Raw genomic sequence first — 20,214 nt, 5'->3', positions numbered from 1 at the left:
TCAGATATCTTGTGGAGAGAAGTCTCACCGCTTCAATCTAACATTGGAAGGAAGCTTGGCCACTTCTGTCTTAGCATTTCAAAGGAGAAGATGCAATTGATCATATCCTCAATCTTATATATACATAGTTGTAAGTCAACTATCATTTCCTTGTATAAGGGGGTTTGTGAGCTTCACCTACTAATACCTATCAAGTATATAATGGAAACTCTCAAGATTAATTCTTGGGGAGATAAATAGGTCTCTTATTCATGACCGAACTGAAGGATAGAAATACACTTAGAAAGGGGGGGGGGTTGAATAAGTGTACTTTAAAAAACTCTTAAGATAAAAACAACTGCACAATGATTTTTATCCTGGTTCGTTGTTAACGAAACTACTCCACTCTATCCCCTTAGAGTGATTTACCTCACATTAGGATTTAATCCACTAATCAATCTTGATTACAATGGTTTTCCACTTAGATACCCTTTAAGTCTTCTAAAGTATTCTGATCACAACCTGATCACTCTAGGAACCCAATGCTTAGATACCCTCTAAGACTTCTAGAGAATCTGATCACAACTTGATCTCCTCTAGTTCTTTACAAATGAATGTAAAAAAATTCTTATAAGAGTTATACAATGCTTCTTAAAAAGCTATAATCACAACTGTGATATTTCTCTTAAGTTTAAGCTTAATCTCACTAAGATATTACAGTAGTAATGAAGTGAGGTTGAAGATGAAGTTTGAGAGCTTTTGAATTTGACAGCGTTTCTGTATATTTTCGCAAAGTGTTGTATACAGCTTGTCATCAGAACTTCTATATATAGGCGTTTGAGAAGATGACCGTTGGGAGCATTTAATGCGTTGCGTGATCCGTACAACATTGCATTTAATGTTTCACTCTTTTGTTAACTACCTCGAGCCTTGCTTTTCTTGCTTTTACTGACTTTGCCTTTAATAGCTTCTAACGTTCCTTTTGTCAGTCAGCGTAGCCTGCCATCTTGTACTTTCTTCTGATCTGATCTTTGTAGATATAACGTTTGAAATAATCAGAGTCAAACAACTTGGTGCAGAGCATCTTCTTGTCTTCTGACCTTGAAGAGCTTCTTAGCGTGATACCATAAGAACTTCAGTGCTTCTTCTTCTGAACTCAAGTTCTTCTGATGCTTCAATAGACCATGTTCTGATTTTGCTTGACCATCTTCTGATGTCTTGCGAGAGCATGTTCTGATGTTGCATACTTGAACCTTCTGAGTTAGTGCTTCTTGCGCTGATTTGTGCATACTCTATATATATTTCCTGAAATGGAAAATGCATAGGATTAGAGTACCACATTGTCTTATACAAAATTCATATACATTGTTATCATCAAAACTAAGAATATTGATCAGAACATATCTTGTTCTAACAGTCTCCCCCTTTTTGATGATGACAAAAACATATATAATTGATATGAATTTGCAATCAGAATATCAGATGACTAAAGATAATTTCACAGTTATAGCATAAGCATATAAACATAGTGTGAATATGTCTCCCCCTGAGATTAACAATCTCCCCCTAAAATAAATACTAGAAGAATTTTAAATAAAAGGCTTCCCTGAGTATTTTCCATTTCAGTCGAGACATTCACATTTGCTTAGATCTTCAGAACATTCAGAGCTTCTACTTCTTGCTTCCATAGAACAACTTTAGAGCTTTGAATTTCTCCTTGAGTCATTGCATGCTAGATTGTATCAGAACATTGTTGAATGTATCAGAGCATCATCAGAGCATCTCTACATCCTGAAATGGTTTAAAACAAACTAAACGAAAAAATTCAGAGCATGAATGAATCAGAGACATTCTTTTAAAAAAGAATGTATATCAGAACATATGAGGGATAAGAATGTGTTGAGCATATTCTGCCACGAGAATATCAGAACATTCTTCCTTCTTGCTTCTGATCTTTGAAGCTTCACAGCACTAAGCTTGCTTCAATTTCCAAGAACGTGCTTCTTTCTGAAATAGCATATTCTTCATGTGTTTGCTTCTCAAGCCAATCACATGTTCTTCATGTATTGCTTCTTATGCCAATAAGATCTTCTTATGCCAATCCTGCAAAGATATTCTCAAAGACATAGAAACTTGCAAATAACGTTAGAAATGTTGAAACTTAATTCCAGCAACTGATAATATAAATCAAATCAATTATCATGTTTTCTCCCTCTATTTGTCATAACATCAAAAAGCATATAAAAGATTCAGATGAAAAAACAAACAATATGGAGAGAAGATAATGTTTCATTGATTGATCAAAACGTATCAGAAGATACAAAAGATGCCAGAAAACAGATGCAAGAACAAAAGAAACAACTAAGACCAAAGGACTACGACTAGCCTAGCTTAGAAACTATTCTGGCCAGAAGGTCTTGAATCTCATAGGTGCTTTCAGACTGCTTCTTCATGAAGGTTCTGAATTCCTCATGTGTTTCCTCATGCTTATCCAACCGAGAAGCTAGAACTTCTTGATTATGTTGAAGAGCCTTGATAGCGTTCACCAGAACTGAAGGTTCAGAAGACGAAGCTTCACAGCTATCATTCAGAGGGATAGCATTTCCAGCAGCAGCATCCAATATGAAAACATCTTCTTGATTTTCCTGAACAGGACTTTTCTCAGAAGGATGATTCTCAGCATCTTCATTCTCAACATTAGCTTCTAACACAAAAGCATCTTTAGCATATTCTGGATCAGGGATCTTAGAATCTTCATTTTCCAGAGCCTTAAGAATCTCAGCCAGATTCTTTGGAGGAATGGGAGCAGCAACTTCTGAAGGATATTCAACCTCAGGAATAACCATGTTAGGTGCCTTCTTAGAAGGATTCTCCCTAAGCCAGTTGAATAGCCACTGAAAATATCCAGTCAGAACAGGATATGAAGGCTTCCATACAACCATAGTCAGGCATGGTTCATCTTCCAGCTTATCAACAAACTTCTTCTCTTCAAGAGATCTCCAATTTCTGATCGGATTATGGTATTTGCCATCATCGAACTCCAAGAAACAACCAGGAGAACCAGATGCGTCAGCCACGCATCTCTTCTGGAGGTTCATACCATCAAACTGAAAATCCCTTCTAAAGCGATTCCATAAGCCCCGGATAGCAACATGATCCAACTTGGAGTCATGCGCAGCTCTGAAGACTTCCATCCTCTTTCTGTACTCTATATTGAACAGAGCAAGTTCAATAGCAATTGTGGGTTCAGGAGGGTTAAAAGTGAATCGATAGTCAGGGTAAAGAAGGGAGTAAGGGTTGGATTTTCTGGTTGGTAAAGAATGGGTTAATGAAGGTGGAGATTCTATGGTGAAGGTATATGAAGATGGAATATCAGAAGGTGTTGGGGGAATGGCATTTAGTGGTTGGGGATTGAATATAAGGGTAGAAGGAGGTGATTGAGAACTGTTTGGGATTGTAAAAGAGTTATGGGGTTCAGAAGGAGGAGGCTTTTTCTGAGAGGATCGAGCAGTATTGAGTGCACGAAAAGATTCCCTGATGCGCTTCTCACGGTACTCTTCGGATTGTACTTTGAGAGGATCATAGGTAATCTTCTGCTTCTTAGCCAGCTTGGCTTCTTCTTCTGAAGCTTTTCTTTTCAATCTTGCTTCTTTCTTCTTTTGTTCTTTCTTCTTCAACTCAGTTAGAGATGGAAGAACTCTTCCTCGGATCCATGCAGAATCAACAGAAGATTGAACTTTGATAGAAGACTTCAAATAACGCTTAACAGACTTGTCAAGCTCTTCTTTGAACAAAAGAGAAAAATCTTAAATAGGGACTCTTCTGGTCAGAATATCTAGAAATATTCTTGGAACAGAAGTTACCTTTTCAATCAGAAGCATACTTTGTAGGTCAAAAGCATTCAGAATGTGTCCTTGAATGACACAAAAGAACTTGGGCGTACCAACAACTTTCAGAAGTTCCAACATGTCACTTTCTATCAGAATGTCTGAAATCATTCTAGCAAAAGGAATAGTGTTCTTCTTGAAATATGGATACTTTTTGCGTTCTTCATCTCGTGATTCTTCAATATTTGTCTTCAAATGTTGAAATAGAATGCTTGAGAGATTGACCTCAGTACCTTTTCCAATGCAGAAAAGGACGAACTTTTGATTTTGATTTACGTATGTAGAGGTAAAAGATCGCTTTCTATGAAAGAGAGATCCTAATGATCTCAGCCCAAACTCTGTAGAACGGCTTCAACGAAGTAGTTTGATGAGATGCAAAGCCAAAAGCAGTAGAAATTTATTTATCAACTGTTTCCCAATAAACTCTACCAGGAAGAGCACCTGTGATTCCTTCTGTATCCTCTAGATTGTACAGTTTTCTGATCATCTTCTCAGTTACTCCAACCTCATGCCCTAAAATGAAGGAGATGATAGTTGTTGGAGTAACCGTTGCATGGAACCAGAAATCCTTTACTAAAGCAGGATATACTGGTCCAACCAAACTTTCAAGGTAGTTTGACAAACCTTGTTCCATCGTTTCAGCATTTGTATTGAAACCATGTTGCCTTAGATTTTCAAAGTCTACCGATGATTCACAGAGAACTTCCAGTTCCGTCGAAGGAATAGAACACGTCTTCAAAGGAGTGTAACCGTATTTGCGTTGAACAAGGTGAGCAGATGACATTTTTCTTCTTTGGGTACTTGACGAAGAAAGCATGAAGGTTCTCTGAGATTCGGTTTAGAACTAGGGTTTATGCAAACAGAGAGAGAGAGAGAGAGAGAGAGAGATAGAGAGAGAGAGAGAGATAAATGAAGAGAGAGAATGTAAAAGGATGAAATGAATGTGGAGATGAGTATATAAAGGGACGAATTTGAAATGAAATGCAATACATATTTGAATGAATATGATTACAGAAAACGTGGAATCAATTGCATTTAATGAGAGATGACGTTAGGAGAGATAATGTGAAATTTGAAATGATTTGCACAGTTACCTAGGGCGGCGTCTCCTCAACTGCACGCATGCTTCTCCAAGTAGAGTGAACACATGTTCATCTTCTGGAAAAGACTGGTGACAGCTGTTTTGCTTTAACAGAGATTCTGAATCAACTTAGATAATGAAACGTTAGTAATAACAGAATCACAACTTCTAATTGATCATTATCAGAACTTCTTATAAGAAGATAAACCAAACACATTTCAGAACTTATCCATACGTCAGAACTTCTCATCTTCTCATTCTGGGCATAAATCCATACTGATATTCTTCAGAATGAACTTAAACCTATCTTCAGCAAGGGGTTTTGTAAAGATATCAGCCCATTGATGGTCTGTATCCACAAAGTTTAAAGAAAGAACACCCTTCTGAACATAGTCCCTAATGAAATGATGTTTAATCTCAATATGTTTAGCTTTGGAATGTAAGATTGGATTCTTAGATAAACATATAGCAGAAGTATTATCGCAGAAGTATTATCACAGAAGATAGGAATGTTACTCTTATATATTTGATAATCTTCTAGCTGACTCTTCATCCAGAGCATATGTGTGCTACAACCAGCAGCAGCAACATATTCTGCTTCTGTTGTTGAGAGGGCAATGGTAGCTTGCTTCTTACTATACCAGGAGATCAGGTGACTTCCAAGAAATGGACAACTTCCAGAAGTACTTTTCCTTTCAACTCTATCTCCAGCGTAATCAGCATCACAATAACCTACTAAGTTGTATTCTTCAGATCTTCTGTAGACTAAACCAACATTAGTAGTACCTTTCAGATACCTCATAATTCTCTTAACAGCTGTTAAGTGAGATTCTCTAGGATCTGATTGGAATCTTGCACACAAACAAACACTGAATAGAATGCCAGGTCTAGAAGCAGTGAGATATAGAATAGATCCAATCATACCTCTGTAGAGCTTCTGATCTACCTTCTTACATACCTCATCCTTACCTAGGATACATGTAGGATGCATAGGAGTTTTGGCTTCTTTGCTTTCAGAAAGTTTAAACTTTTTCAGAAGTTCTTTCACATACTCCGTTTAATGAACATAAGTTCCATCAGAAGTTTTATTGATTTGAATCCCAAGAAAATACTCGACTTCTCCCATCATGCTCATCTCGAACTCAGCCTGCATAGACTTAGAAAACTCCTTTCCAAGTGTAGCATTAGAGGTTCCAAAGATAATATCATCAACGTAAATTTGACAAATTAAAATATCTTTCTTAAATGTTTTACAGAAGAGAGTCGTATCCACTTGTCCTCTAGTGTAACCATTGTTTAGAAGGAAAGAACTTAATCTTTCATACCAAGCTCTAGGAGCTTGCTTCAATCCATACAATGATTTCTTTAGTTTGAAAACATGTTTTGGAGACTTAGAGTATTCAAAACCGGGAGGTTGGTGGACATAGACTTCCTCATCTATATAACCATTTAAGAAGGCACTCTTAACATCCATCTGATATAGAGTGATGTTATGTTAAGTGGCAAAAGAAATAAATAAGCGAATAGATTCTAACTTGGCCACTGGTGCAAAGGTTTCTGTATAGTCAATCCCTTCTTGCTGACTATAGCCCTGAGCAACCAGTCTGGCTTTGTTTCTTACAACTTCTCCTTTTTCACTTAACTTGTTTCTGAAGACCCACTTGGTTCCAATGATGTTGAATCCTTTTGGTCTAGGAACCAGATCCCATACGTCATTCCTTGTAAACTGATTTAGTTCTTCTTGTATGGAAATTATCCAGTCTGGATCTTCTAGATCTTGATCAACAGAAGTTGGCTCGATCAAAGAAACAAGACCTAATTGACCTTCTGCATTGTTATTAAGGAATGATCTGGTTCTGATAGGATCTTCTTTCTTTCCAAGAATGACATCTTCTGAGTGAGCAGAAGTTAGTCTTGAAGATCTTCTGATAGTTGGGTCTTCAGAAATTCTGAGATTCTCTAAAGACGCAGCAACTTGATCTTCTGATTCTTTGCTTCTTGGTTCTCAAGCTTCTGAGTCACAGACTTCAATATCTGCAAAATTCTCAAACTGCTTTGGCTTTTCAAGACCCAGCTTATCATCAAATCTGATATTGATTGATTCTTCAACAATCAATGTTTCAGTATTGTATACTCTGTAGCCTTTTGAGCGTTCAGAATATCCAAGAAGGAAACACTTTTGTGCCTTAGAATCAAACTTACTCAGATGATCCTTAGTGTTCAGAATATAGCAAATACATCCAAAAGGATGAAAATATGAAATGTTGGGCTTTCTGTTCTTCCATAATTCATAAGAAGTCTTATTGAGAATAGGTCTTATAGAGATTCTATTCTGAATATAACATGCAGTATTTATTACTTCTGCCCAGAAATGCTTAGCCATATTGGTTTCGTTGATCATGGTTCTGGCCATTTCTTGTAGAGTCCTATTCTTTCGCTCTACAACTCCATTTTGCTGTGGAGTTCTAGAGCAAGATAAATCATGGGAAATACCATTTTATTTGAAATAAATCTCAAAGAATCTGTTCTCAAATTCGCCACCATGATCACTTCTAACCTTTATGATTTTACACTCTTTCTCAGATTGAATCTGAGCGCAGAAATCAAAGAACACTGAATGAGACTCATCCTTGTGTTTCAAGAATTTTACCCATGTCCAGCGGCTATAATCATCTACGATGACCAATCCATATTTCTTCCCTCTGACAGATGCTGTTTTGACTGGGCCAAACAGATCAATGTGTAGAAGTTCTATTGGCCTAGAGGAAGAGACAACATTTTTAGATTTGAATGCAGGTTTGGAGAACTTGCCCTTCTGACATGCTTCGCAAAGAGAATCTGATTTGTATTTCAGATTTGGGAGTCCTCTGACCAGATTTAGTTTGTTAATCTGAGAAATATTTCTCAAACTAGCATGGCCTAATCTTCTGTGCCAGACCCATTGCTCTTCACTAACAGACATAAGGCAAGTCACCTTCTGCTTCTCAAGATCAGAAAGATCAATCTTATACATGTTTTTCTTTATCTTGCCTGTAAATAGGATTGAGCCATCCTTCTGACTTACAGCCTTGCAAGACTTTTGATTGAAGATTATGTCATAACCATTGTCACTTAATTGACTTATGGACAATAAGTTATGAGCTAATCCTTCTACAAGAAGTACATTAGATATGGAAGGAGAGTTACCAGTACTTATGGTTCCAGAGCCAATTATCTTGCCCTTCTGATCTCCTCCAAACTTGACTTCTCCAGTAGGCTTAAGCACCAGGTCTTGGAACATAGACCTTTTTCCCGTCATGTGCCGCGAGCACCCAAATTCCAGGTACCATGACGTGTTGTGCTTTGTATTCTTTGCAGCCAAGGATATTTGCAACAGAAATTATCTTATCCTCAGGTACCCACAATTTCTTGGGTCCTTTCTTGTTAGATTTCTTCAAATTCTGATAGAACTTGGGTTTAGCATCATAAACACTAGGAGGAACATCATGATAATTCTTAGGTTGAGTTGCATGATATTTTCTAGGTTGTGTCACATGCTTCTTAGTGTGTGCTATGTGAAAGCTTTTGGCATGTGATGTGAGCCTAATATCATGAGAGTGGCCATACTTGAACTGATCATACAATGGCTTGTATGTGATTTTCATATCATCCACGGGTTCAAGTTTGTATGGGGTTTCACCCTCATAGCCAATGTCAACTCTTTTGTTTCCTGAGACAGCGTATATCATAGAAGCAAGATGACTTCTACCTATACTTCTAGATAAGAATTTCCTGAAACTCAAGTCATATTCTTTAAGAATATTGTTTAGGCTTGGAATAGAACTTTCTAAACCAGAAGATGACTCAGCATCTTTGGATAATTTTGAAACTTTTTCTCTAAGTTCAGAATTTTCTACTTCAAGCTTCTTAGTTTCAGATACAAATAACTTTCTCAGCTTCTTGTACTTGATACTAAGTTTAGCCTTGATTTCAAGAATTTCTGCTAAACTGGAAGCCAGCTCTTCTTTAGAGAGATCAGAAAATACCTCTTCAGAATCTGATTCAGATTCTGATGCAGATTCTGATTCATCATCGACTATGGCCATCAGCGCAATGTTTGCCTGCTTGCCTTCAGAGTCTAATTCTGATTCTGATGAATCTGAATCGTCCCAAGTTGCCATAAGACCCTTTTTCTTATGAAACTTCTTTTTGGCTTTCTCCTTCTCAAGCTTTGGACATTCATTCTTATAGTGTCCAGGCTCATTGCACTCGTAACAGGTGACCTTCTTCTTGTCAGATCTTCTGCTTCCAGAAGATTCTCCTCTTTCAGGCTTCTTCGAACTTCTGAAGTTTTTGAACTTCCTTTTTTTGCTCTTCCAGAGTTGGTTCACCCTTATGGAGATCATGGACAGTTCATCTTCCTCTTCTTCTGATTCTGATTCTTCAGAATCTTGTTCTTCTGCCTGAAATGCGTTAGTACAATTTTTATAATTAGATTTTAATGCAATGGACTTACTTTTCTTCTGAGGTTCATTAGCATCTAGCTCAATTTCATGACTCCTCAGAGCACTGACCAGTTCTTCATGAGAGACTTCATTCAGATTCTTGGCAATTTTGTAAGAAGTCACCATTGGACCCCATCTTCTTGGCAAGCTTCTGATGATCTTCTTGACATGATCAGCCTTGGTGTATCTTGTCAAGAACTCTTAATCCAGCAGTTAGAGTTTGAAATCTTGAGAACATTGTTTCAATGTTTTCATCATCCTCCATCTTGAAGGCTTCATATTTTTGGATCAAGGCATGAGCTTTGGTCTCCTTGACTTGGGCGTTTCCTTCATGAGTCATTTTTAGTGACTCATATATATCATAGGCAGTTTCTTTGTTTGATATCTTCTCATACTCAGCGTGAGAAATAGCATTCAGCAGAATAGTCCTACACTTGTGATGATTTTTGAATTGCTTCTTTTGATCATCACTCATTTTTTGCCTTGTGAGCTTTACACCACTAGCTTTCACTGGATGTTTGTAACAATCCACCAGAAGATCCCATAAGTCACCATCTAAACCAAGAAAGTAACTTTCGAGTCTATCTTTCCAATATTCAAAGTTTTCACCATCGAACACTGGTGGTCTAGTGTAGCCATTGTTTCCATTGTAAAGCTCAGCAGAGCCAGATGTAGATGCGGGTGTTGGAGTCTCACCAGCCATCTTGACTTTAGCGTTTTTCTCTTCCTGAATCTTTTCTAAACACGGTTAAGTGCTTGCACCTTAGAACCGGCGCTCTGATACCAATTGAAGGATAGAAAAACACTTAGAAAGGGGGGTTTGAATAAGTGTACTTTAAAAAATTCTTAAGATAAAAACAATTGAACAATGATTTTTATCTTGGTTCGTTGTTAACGAAACTACTCCAGTCCACCCCCTTAGAGTGATTTACCTCACCTGAGGATTTAATCCACTAATCAATCTTGATTACAATGGTTTTCCACTTAGATACCCTCTAAGTCTTCTAGAGTATTCTGATCACAACCTGATCACTCTAGGAACACAATGCTTAGATACCTTCTAAGACTTCTAGAGAATCCGATCACAACTTGATCTCCTCTAGTTCTTTACAAATGAATGTAAACAAATTCTTATAAGAGTTATACAATGCTTCTTAAAAAGCTATAATCACAACTGTGATATTTCTCTTAAGTTTAAGCTTAATCTCACTAAGATATTACAACAGTAATGAAGTGAGGTTGAAGATGAAGTTTGATAGCTTTTGAATTTGACAGCGTTTCTGTATATTTTCGCAAAGTGTTGTATACAGCTTCTCATCAGAACTTCTATATATATGCGTTTGAGAAGATGACCGTTGGGAGCATTTAATGCGTTGCGTGATCCGTACAACATTGCATTTAATGTTTCACTCTTTTGTCAACTACCTCGTGCCTTGCTTTTCCTGCTTTTCTTGCTTTTACTGACTTTGCCTTTAATAGCTTTTAACGTTCCTTTTGTCAGTCAGCGTAGCCTGCCATCTTGTACTTGCTTCTGATCGTATCTTTGTAGATACAACATTTGAAATACTTAGAGTCAAACAGCTTGGTGCAGAGCATCTTCTTGTCTTCTAACCTTGAAGAGCTTCTTAGCATCATAAGAACTTCAGTGCTTCTGCTTCTGAACTCAAGTTCTTCTGATGCTTCAATAGACCATGTTCTGATTCTGCTTGACCATCTTCTGATATCTTGCGAGAGCATGTTCTGATGTTGCATACTTGAACCTTTTGAGTTAGTGCTTCTTGTGCTGATTTGTGCATACTCTATATATATTTCCTGAAATGGAAAATGCATAGGATTAGAGTACCACATTGTCTTATACAAAATTAATTTACATTGTTATCATAAAAAATAATAATATTGATTAGAACAAATCTTGTTCTAACACGAACCTCTATAAATTGTGATGTTCATCTTTTCTCTTAAACCTTTTTACTTTTCGCACTTTATCTCTCAAAATATTTTTATATTCCGCTGCTAAGTCTTATAAATTCTTTTTAAACTCTGATAGATCTTAGGAAAAGTTTTCAAAACCATGTTTTTCAAAACCACACAATAAACCCTCCTCTTGTGTGTGAAGTCTCAAGTCCAACAAAGCTAGCCATTTACACTGTGTTGCAGGCATTGAGAAATTGGTATAGCTTATGGAGAGAAACTGACGAAAAATCAAAAAAAAAAGAAGAAAGGATCAGGTTCTACAATGGGTAGGCATTATACTCGTCATGCCCAAAGGAAGTTGGGCGTTAGAATTTCAAAAGCAAACAAGGAGCTTCACTTCAGAAATCCATGATGGGTGGCCCGTCTAAGGGTTTCAAAACGGGCCTGACCCGACGGGCATGCCTATTTTTCTCTCACTTTTTTATAGGGTGGGCTAAGGTTTTAAGCCTGCATCCTTAAGTATGCCCGCCCCTCCCCGCCCTGTTTTTTTGTAGGCTTTTTCGGGGGTGGGCATTTACATAAGTTTTGTAATTTTTAGGCTTAAAATGTGCGATTCCCATGGGCCTGCCTCGCCCGCCCTCACTTTTTGCGGGGCATGGTAAGGTTTTAGGCTCACACTCTTAACAATGCCTGCTCTGCCCTATTTTTTTATGGGGAGGGCCAAAATAGGGGCGGGCATGCCTTTTGCCACCCCTAGGCCCGTCATCATCCGTGAAGCCCGTCATGGATCCAAATTTCAATGCTTCTTTTGCCCCTGTCATGACAGGGTGACAATCATCTCGGATGACACCTGTCATTATGTCTAGAAAAGCCCACGTCTAGGCAGTTCCTAACAGTTTTATGCATTCAAGGGTGTGTTTTCCATGATTCCAGAGACTCTGAACTTCCAATTTAGGATCTATAAAGTATATATATGTCGTGGTGTAAGACTTGATAGAGGGTTACTTCATTATTACAGTAAAATTGCACTTAAAAATTATGCTTTTATTCAAGTTTGTTCTTCATTTTTGTTGCTGTATATTTTTCATGTTGCTAATGTATTCGAATCAAAGTCTTCCTTCGGTGCACAATTAATTTTAGTAACTCTTACCTCATTCTTAGGCTTTATTTAGCTGTTTTTATCATGAATTCCAAGTATTTTTATGTTGTTTTATTATGTATGTTTGAGTAGTTTTCCATAGAGACTGAGACATGAGGACTATCATACTGAGAGACTCATGCAAGTCACTTGAATAATAATTATAATGAAAATGATGCAAAATTTTTGCAATTTATGTTTTCAAAGATAAATAAACTTGCTACGAAAATAGAGGTATATGGATATTGTTTACGCACCGAAAGGGCGGAAATGGTATCTAACATAGAAATTCAAATGATAGCTTCGAATACCTGCGAAAGTGGATCAAATTGATCAAATGAATATATTTTTTTTATAACATATTATTAAACTTATTATTCATATTGCGAAAGCAGGTGTCTTTTGGATTTTAAAGTTCGACGACACGCCGACATAAATGGGCGACACCACTAGTTTTGGAATTTCCTACAAAATTCAAAATTTTCACTATGGTTAATATGGTGATTTGCATGAGTGAAGTCAGGAGACAATAATCATGATCTCGAACTCTTGCATCTAATATTAGAAAATCAAACTATTTTCCTTTTTGCGCCCGAAAACCAATTTCACATAGTCTTAGCTCTACACCAAAATAATAGATAATGATATTTGAACGATTGGTCTTTGTTCAAAATTGTTATCTACAAAAATTTGTCACACATCAGATACAAGTATAAAATTCATATGAATGAACTATTACATTATAATAAGAGAAGTTACAAAATAGTAATTAAGAAATCAAAATCGTATCAATTAATATACCGTGTAAGTTATCGATTGTTGTGTCAAAATAACTTCTAACACATTATAACTAACATCTTGAAAGTGTGACACTAGGTTGCTTCTTCATATGATTCATAAAATTGAAATTGACCTCTCAGCAATTTTATGCAACATGAACAATATCATTTCGTTCGGATTTGTTATATCATTTGGAAGATTCAAGTTCTTCAAAAACTTCTTATCAATAGGATGTGTAGGGATGGTATCCTTGGTTGTGAGATAGATCAAGTGAAATAACTCAGTAAGACCAGCATTTTTAGAGCCAAATCTAAGAGAACCAAAGAGCCACAACCATGAAGGTTTAAATTCTTTCTTCCTCATTTCAAGAAATCTAGAACTAGTAGTGAAGGAATTCAGTTTTTTGCACACAAGCCTAACATTCGTTAGGGTTTCGAGTGGAAGATGAACCAAACATTTTTCGAGAACATCGTCGGGAAGATTTAATATTAAAGCTTCCTTTGTTTCATTTTCAACATGTTTGTTTTTCCTCCAAAACATCACCATCTCTTTTATTCCATTACCATTACGGGATGATCTACTTTTGTTGATTGATTCATGGCTTCCATGACCTCTTAGGCATTTGAATGAAAAAACCATATTTGAGATATAATTAAATACACATTGTGAGATATATAAGAAGACATGTTATGAAGGTAAGTTAGTTGCATCTAAGTTGCCTAGTTTGCGGATCTATTGAGTTGTTTTAGTCAAGATTAATACTAATTCATAATTTATGTTTGTTTAGTTGTGATAAGAAAAATGTAGAGGAAACATATATAGGTGAAATAAAAAGCCAATATATAAATTAATTTGGAAGAGAGATAGATAGATAGATATTAAAAAACAAAGCATGGTTTCATATGGTGTTGTGTTAACTTAATTTTTTTATTTAGTAATTTTATTATAAGAGTTTAATTTATATACACTATTTTACACTCTCATACTCATTCAATAGAAAACAAATAGTGGCTTGTCATTAAAAGAATTTAAATTAAAATATGATTTATTCTGATACAAGGTTGTGATTGGTTGACAGTGTATGAAACTTTTTCTCTTATTATAATTAAATTGTGTTTTTTTCTTTGAGATAATGGGTGACGTAATGACAGTGTAAAATAATTTTACAGTGTAAACCAATCATAACCATGTATCCAATTAAATTATTTATTTATTTTAAAAATATTCTAATGACATGGCAGATTTGTGATTTTCTATTAGACGACAGTGTAAAACTATTTTATACTGTCAGTGCATATCCATTAAAACCTTTTTTTTTTCATATAAATTTCATACTTCTAGTTCTTAAATGGTGTCCAAGTTTAATTTATAATGACAAAACACATCGGTTGATAATATATTAATGCTTAAGCGGAAAAAAAAATTTACTCATTCTTTTTAAAAAAAATTTTGTATCACATTAATTTATTTTTATTATATTAATATTATTGAATCATAAAAACTAGAATAAAACCAAAGAACTCTAATTTCACTTGCATGAGAAAATTAGAATAAAACTAAATAACTAATTTCACTCTATTTTTACTTTTATATCTTTTACATGAGAAATTTTTCTTCCATCAGGTCTGATTCTAGTTACTCTTTTGCAACTATAGTCCAATCTGATCTAAGAAAAAGAAAAAATTGGCGTTGGTGTGATATTTGAGTCTTATCCCATAAATACACACATGATTGACTTTAGCTTCTATCTCATAAAGATTGCTTACTTTGCCTCAAACTATCACTAATGGTGTGTTTGGTTATTAAGAGAAATTGTAAAGAGAGAAATAAGTAAGAGAGAGTATGAAAAGAGAGAAATAGGTGAGAAATAGAATAGATTTAATAGATTGTTTGGTATAAGAGAGAAAGAAGAGAAATGCAAAAGAGAGAAATTGACTAATTTTATAAATTGTCAAATATACCCTTATCTTAAAGTAATATTAAATTATTTTTACTTCTAAATAAAAATGACAGTTATGAATCCCTTTCCAAAATAAAATTAAAAACGATTTAAATTATTATTTTTAATAAAAATATGAATGTTGTTTGCTGTAAATTAACGGTTGTGTCTTGCTTAGTTTTTAAAAGATGATCACAACACAACCAAGCATTGTGTTACTTGTAATAGTAAAAGCATGAATTATTTAAAGAAAACAAATCAACGCATGGACAAAATTGTAATTTTCATAACTAATTCATCCAGTTTCTCCTTTTCTTCGCTGAACAACGAAGAAAGCAAAAAGTAAAAATTTGGTCTTTACTAATTCTCTCTCCTCAACCTATCTCTTATTCCAAACAGAGGAAAACTATTCTCTCTTCTCTACTTCTCTCTCTTCTACTTCTCTCTTCTATAATTCTCTTAAAACAAACATAGGCTAAATAACTTTTTTTTAGCTTCAAATTTCTATCGCCAAATACACTAGTATAAAATAATTCATATAGTAGGCCTATAAATGTTATGAGACAGACAATGTTTGTTTCGAGGCAAACATATCCTTTACCTATAATATTGGATCTATCAGCATTCTTCATCCTAACATGGCCAAAATCACCTCATGTATAGGTAGAAAACAAATTCTTTTGTGAGGTTACATGAAATTATAAATCGGAATCCATGAACCAACATGTATCTTGTGATGTCGTATTTACACAATCATCATCTCAAACAACGATCACCTCATCGCTATGAAAATAGTAGCGACTATGTTACTCACATCACCATTTTCTTGTTGCAGTTTTTTGAAAGTCCTAGATTCTCTCTTCATGTGGTCGTTATCGTGACAATAGTAACATTATACATATTTTCTTGTTCCCTCCCTTGATATGGAATAATCTCTTCACATGCTCCTTGACTTGTCTCTAGTGTTGTACTTCTTGTGGATGTTTCTTCCATGATACTTCGTGACAAGCGCATCAGACTCTATCAATATTCCTTGTTCCTTCCTTCTTGATTCCTTATTTAACATGCAATATTTTACTATGTCTAATTTTAGAATAACTGGTTGTGCGCATTTACTCAATAAAATCTGAAGTGTATTCCAATTGTCTGGAAAGGAACTAAGTAGTAACAATTCTTGCAATTCATCATCAATCACCATCTTCATATTGGAGAGTTGATTTACAAATCCTTGAAAATTTCTCGAGTGTACGAAAACACTCTGGGTATATCTATTTTTTAGGTTCCCCAATTGTCGAATATATGAGGCTTTATTTTAGGTCGTCTCTCTCGTACGATATTTTTACTTTATTCCAAAACGTGAACAAAGTTATTTCTTAAGCAATATGATAAAAGAAATTTTGATCTACCCACTGCCAAACTTTTCCAATAATTTTCCTATTCATCATATTCAAGTCATCATTAAACTCGATGTTTGACTTTTCCGTTTATTTTGCAAAGACAAGTAAAAATATTTGCAGTCGAGGATCCTTTCATCTAGGCTTCCAAATAGAGTAGTTTGAAGAGGTTAACTTGTCGATTGTGAATAACATAACTTAAACTGCTTAATAAATCAAAACTCTAGATACTACTTGTTAGGAAAGTTACCAAATATAATCACATAATCACTACTACAAATAATACATTTGATGACTAAACTTTCACCTCAACAAAAAAAAAAACTGAGGTATAATGTCAAGTTGCACCATCTTTTATTGTTTATAAAAATAAAAAAACCACATATTCCCTCGGTTTTTAATATAACCAAGGGGAAAAACAACTTAGGACATGTTTCGAATCCCAGCTATTGCAGTTTATGTTTTTATTTGTTTACAACTGTACACTAAATGATCCAACCCTTGGGTTTTTTATATAACCGGGGGATAAAATAATTAGATTTTACTATAAAAACATTCGTTAAACAAAATTTTCCTTAATCCTTACTTATATGAAGTCGCCCCAAATTCGAATGCATCATTATTTGAGATGGATTGCAAGGTAGTAAAAATATTCAATGTTCTTCTATCTTGGACATAACATTTTTTGCCCTTGCAGTCTGTAGCGGGGAAAATTGAGATCAAAGCGATTGATTGACTTGACTCATTATTTTAGTGAAAGTCGCCACCGCGCTTTATTGTTTCTAAAGAAAAAGGGAAAAGAACGAAGTAAAATTCAAAGAAGTTTTCTAAATCAAAACTAATAAGAAGTAGAGATCTTAGGTACGGGGGTTGATTATGCAAGGGGAAGATATTAGCACCCCTCACATCTGTGGTACTCCACATGAACCTTTTTGTAAATTTGCGTTGTTAAAAGAAAAAGAATTGTGTGCAAAGGAAAGAGTTTGGTTTTAAAACATGCTCGACAAGTCATTACATCTTGTACCTACATACCTCCTCAGTGCAATGGAGAAGTCGGAGAAAATGTAGTTCCACTTAAAAAAGAAACAAAAAGGTTTTGTTTAAAACTGAATAGACACTAAAACTCAACCAATCATTCTTGAACATGAGAACAGATGAAATCTTTGCATCACAAATGAAAGAAGGGCTCCAACTTGGATAAGTCAACAAGTATGCCACTAGCTATTTCAAGTAGAAAAGAATCCATCATATCAATCATATTGTAACACCCCAATTTTTAACAGCAAGAGTGTATTTATAAAAGGGACTATTTTCATAAATAAATCAATTAATGGTTTTCTTTATACAAAATTGTCGCACCCCAATTTTTGTCCTACAAAATTCATTCATATGGTCGTGACGCATTCATATTTCATGTGCATTCATCAGTCTTTTCTTATTTTTTGTGAAAAATTTAAAAGATACATGTTAATTGTAATTAGTTTCATTTATATTTATATATAAGTTTTAGTCAAAAATCTCAAAAAAATAATTGACATCTTTTTTCCTTTTATTTACTTTTTATTCTTATTAGTCATTATAATTTTAGTTTTTTTTTTTTGGCTTTATACCACCGGTTTAGTCCGGTTCGGGGGCGAGTTCTGGCATCAAGTGGTTCCATCCCCCTCCCGATCGCAGTTGCGGGGGATCGAACCATGGTTCTCCCTATCAATATTAATCTTAATTTGGTTCTAATTTTAATTCAATTATTCTTAATTGATTAAGATCAAGTTTTAATGACTCCTTTTCATCTTGTGTATTTTTAGTTTAATAATTTAATTGTCACTAACAATTTTCTTTTTTTATTATTATTGTTGTTATTATTACTATTTCATTTTTAGAATAAGACAAAAGCACATGGTCCTTCATGTTTCCTACATGCTCATATCACCATCATCCTCCTACAAGCCTGGGCGGATCTTTTGTGAGAGAGATAGCAGAGAGAGTGGACTGAAGCAATGGTGGAGAAGCTGAGAGTTTGAAATGAGAAAGGGTGAGCGGCCGGATCTTTCCTTTTTTTAGCGATTTAGGTTTTTTTTTTGTGTCATTTGGAAATTGGGCTCAAGTTGTGGTGATCCGGCCCATACGATTTTGCTAAACCACTCTGCTTTGGTTCACACCCCCTTGGTTGGCTTATTTTCAATTTGGGCCAAGACTGGACGGCCCAGTCTAGTTTCCCAGCGCCCAATTTGTTTCTACACCCTCCATTTTACTTATTTTTCAGCCTATTACTATTCGTTTTTGTATTGTTGTATTTTAATATGTTAGTTTTTTATAGTTTCTTATTATTGTCATAAAAATCCAAAAATATTTCATTAGACTTCATTTTAATATCAAAACATCAAAAATATGTTAGTTTTATTGTCCATATTAAAAATACTAAAAATATTAGGTTAATCTCAATCCAAAAAGTAAATAAACCTTGGTCCAACGCCAAGTCGTCAAATAATTTCTCGATCCAACGTCGAGTTTCTTCTTTTAAAACTTTCTTTAAACCATACCGAAAGATCAAGTGACAAGAAGTGTACACCTCTTGAATACCTCGATTCTTTTGGATTAGCACCTTTTTAAAAAATACCTTTCTTAATCAAATCAAAATGATCAAGTGACAAGAAGTGAACACCTCTTGAATACCTTGATCTTTTGAATTAAAATACATTAATCAAATCAAAGTTATCAAGTGACAAGAAGTGAACACCTCTTGAATAATTTGATCTTTTGAATTAAAATACATTAATCAAATCAAAGTGATCAAGTGACAAGAAGTGAACACCTCTTGAATACCTTGATCCTTTGAATCAAAACTCTTTTATTAACAGGGACAACAAGTGACAATGGGGCTCGCTCCTGTTGAATACCTTGGGTAAAGACGCGCTAGGTGAACACCTATGCTCAATCCTTTACTAAAAGTCCGTCCATATCCTCTTTTACCAATGTGGATAACAAGTGACAATAGGACTCGCTCCTGTTGAATACCTTGGGTAAAGACGCGCTAGGTGCACACTTATGCTTAATCCTTTACTAAACGTCTGCAAATACCTCCTTACCATTTTAAAAATCTTTTCATAAACGAGACACTTAATCAATTTTATATGCGGACATACTTCCACCTGTGAAGATCGAATATCTTCCACTCGAATGCGATGATGGCCAAAATCTTGTCTTACTCTTGATTTAGTCATCCATTCTTGTAGTGACCTCTTATCCATGTGCGCGTATTATTGTCTCCATTTGAAAGCGATCGAGTACCTCTCGCTAAAATCAACCAACAAACTTTTCGTGGTTCTTAGCCCGAACTACGATTGCTCTGACTTTCCCATTGCACGAGGGAATACGTAGGCACAAGATACAAACGTCTTGGCGAGCATAATAATAAAAAATCATTTTTTTCTTCATAATAATAAAAATCCCTTCTTTTACCTTTTCTCGATAAATGAGCTCAAGAACGCAAACATTACGCTAAACACTCAAACACGAAACTAACTAAATGGGTCCCATCGAGTACGGTGGAGGTGAGGGGTGTTAATACCTTCCCCTTTCTTAACCGACTTCCGAACCCTAATTTGGTTACGATGACCA

This window comes from Vicia villosa, linkage group LG3, assembly GCF_029867415.1.
Source record: "Vicia villosa cultivar HV-30 ecotype Madison, WI linkage group LG3, Vvil1.0, whole genome shotgun sequence".
NCBI lineage: Eukaryota > Viridiplantae > Streptophyta > Magnoliopsida > Fabales > Fabaceae > Vicia > Vicia villosa.
Note: the sequence above shows the minus strand (reverse complement) of the source record.